This window comes from Episyrphus balteatus, chromosome 3, assembly GCF_945859705.1.
Source record: "Episyrphus balteatus chromosome 3, idEpiBalt1.1, whole genome shotgun sequence".
Taxonomy (NCBI): Eukaryota; Metazoa; Arthropoda; class Insecta; order Diptera; family Syrphidae; genus Episyrphus; species Episyrphus balteatus.
In genome coordinates, this window is record NC_079136.1 from 13,966,088 (window position 1) to 13,969,052 (window position 2,965).

Sequence of the window (2,965 nt, forward strand, 5' to 3'; positions counted from 1 at the left end):
AACTTGTACTTAAAGTTAAGTGTTGTTGGTACTCAAATCGAATGCAAATCAGGAGTTGGCCAAAAAACGAACATGGGCGATGATGTTTGACGAAGTTGTTCTACAAATTGTTTGTGGTTGAGCAATTCGTATATTCGAGTTGAGAAATCGAAATAGTATTTTTATTGATCGAACACAAAAAAAAGTAAGGTGTTAATATTTTGTAAGAGAGTGGTTTGAAAGGACTTTTGCACAATTTTGGTGGGTGTAACAGGTCAAACTGCTTTAAACGGAATGGCTTTTTGGGCATAAGTGAGAGTCAACTTAATGATTTATAGTTTTTTTGTAACCCAATTAAAATTCAGTTTACATTTTATCAGATACATTGTTGATTGTGATTTTTAATAGGAAGATTATAAATACTGTTCAGCAAATAAAGATGTTACTTAAACTAACTTCAGGGATTAAAAGTACGCATGGACAATGATAATTCAAAATTAAGGTCTATCCAATATCCAAACCAAGTCGAAAAGTTTCAAGTTTCCTTGATTGTGAAAAAAAACTTGAGATCTGCTAATCAACTTTAGAATTTACATTTTGTATGCGTCAATGGAAATAAACATTACATCGATTCCATTTCATATTCGCGACGAAAAATATTCCAATCGGATATTTACGGACGACCCCTTAACACCTAACCTAACTCTTTCAGACAAATATTTTCCGACGAGGATATTTTTTCCGAAGTGAAAGGGATATTCTTACTCAGAAATATAGCAAAAAAAATCTTCTTCCGAAATTTAGCGAAAGGGATATTCTTCCTCTAAAATTTAGCGAAAAGTATACTCTTCCTCCGAAATTAGCAAAGGGAATATTCTTCTTCCGAAATTTAGCAAAAGGAATATTCTTCCTCCGAAATTCAGCGAAAGGAATTATTCCTCCGAAATCTAGCGTAAGAAATATTCTTCCTCCGAAATTCAGCAAAAGGAATATTCTTCCTTTGAAATTCAGCAAACGGAATTCTTCCTCCGAAATTAAGCGAAAGGGATATTCTTACTCCGAAATTCAGCAAAAAGAATATTCTAATATCCTCCAACATTTAGCGAAAAGTATACTCTTCCTCCGAAATTAAGCAAAGGGAATATTCTTCTTCCGAAACTTAGCAAAAGGAATATTCTTCCTCCGAAATTCAGCGAAAGGAATTATTCCTCCGAAATCTAGGGTAAAAAATATTCTTCCCCCGAAATTTAGCAAAAGGAATATTCTTCCTTTGAAACTAAGCGAAAGGGATATTCTTACTCCGAAATTCAGCAAAAAGAATATTCTTCTTCCGAAATTCGAAAGGAATAATTTTTCTTCCGAAATTTAGTAAAAGGAAAATTGTTCCTCCGAAATGTAGCGAGAAAAATAGTCTTTCTTCGAAATTCAGCAAAAGGAATTCTTCCTCCGAAATTTGCCAAAATAAATATTCTTTTTCCGAAATTTAGAAAAAGGAATATTATTCCACCGAAATTTAGTGAAAGAGATATTATTCCTCCGAAATTCAGCAAAAGCAATATTCTCCCTCCGAAGTTTAGCTAAAGAAATATTCTTCCTCCGAAATTCAGCGAAAGAAACATTCTTCCTAAATTTAGCGAATGAAATATTTTTTTATCCGAAAGTTTAGCAAAAAGAATATTCTTCCTCCGAAATTCAGCTAAAGAAAACTTCTTACTACGAAAATTTGCGAAAGGCATATTCTTTCTACGAAATTCAACGAAAGGTATATTAAAGCTCAAATTAAAAATATTTAAGCGGCAGGTTAGATGAGTCCTTGAAACTCCAACCAAGTGGCATTACGCGGGAGCTTCAATTTTAATGTTTTGCATCAGTTGATTATCCACTCCACCAAAGTCAGAAAAGTCTAGTCCATAAAAATCCACCCAATTCACTCATGTTTAATTAAAATTTAGCATCTTAAAAAATGCGGTTGTTATAAACGGCATTGCGTGTTTTCTTGGTTATTTTTTCGGAACGTTCATTATTCTCATTATATTACCACATGAGTCCAGAGTATCATGTCATCTGCCTTAATCGCTTTTAGTTAAATGTTAATTATTTATTTACTTCCTCCTTTCTTTCTTCCAAAACATCAAATTCATTAGATGAATGTCTTTTAAGATCTCCAAAGGTCTGCTTTGTACAAAAAACCGTCATCCTCATCATCAACCTATTCCATTTTCATCATAACAAAAAAAAAAAAAAACTTATCTAATAAATCCATTTTCCATTTCATCAATTTGTGTCGATTTAAATTTTAAGGTTGCCTTATATTGACAATCCTTCCATGTCGTTATAATTAACTACAAATTAATGACTTAACACATCTCTCATCGAAATCCCGTTGCACAGCTGTAAAATTGGTTGGCTGTGGAAAATCTTGCTCATAATAATTGTATCATAAACCATAGAAGTAAATAGCAAATAGAAAAAAAAAAAGAAGGAAGGAAACACGATTACTTTCTATCGATGACTACAGCCAACGACGACTACGACCAGACTCCAACGATGCCTTTCACCTTCATTTTCATTATTCGTTTCATCGATTGCTGATGTAAAAATGAAAAAAAAAAAAAAAACAACAGTTTTGCTTTTTTATTTCATCTATTTTTTACTGTTAACTAGCAATTTCATTTGGTTCAATGCAACATGTAACATTTACTTAACTCAACCAATCGTGCATGTGTGTGCATTTAACTGTTAAAAATATACCATGACAATTTTTCTGGTCTAACATCCTTTCTTCTTCTGCTCGTTTTGTTTTTTTTTTTTTATATTTAATATCTTGACTTGATCAAAAAAGCTTGCATCTGAAGTGATGAGTGTTTTTGTGTTCATTGAACTTTTCTTTTTCTCTTCAAGATATGGTCTTGAGTATAGAGGAGAAAGATGAGAAGTGTTTCACCACAAACTTCCGTGAAAATGTGTCCTCCTACACACTCGATGA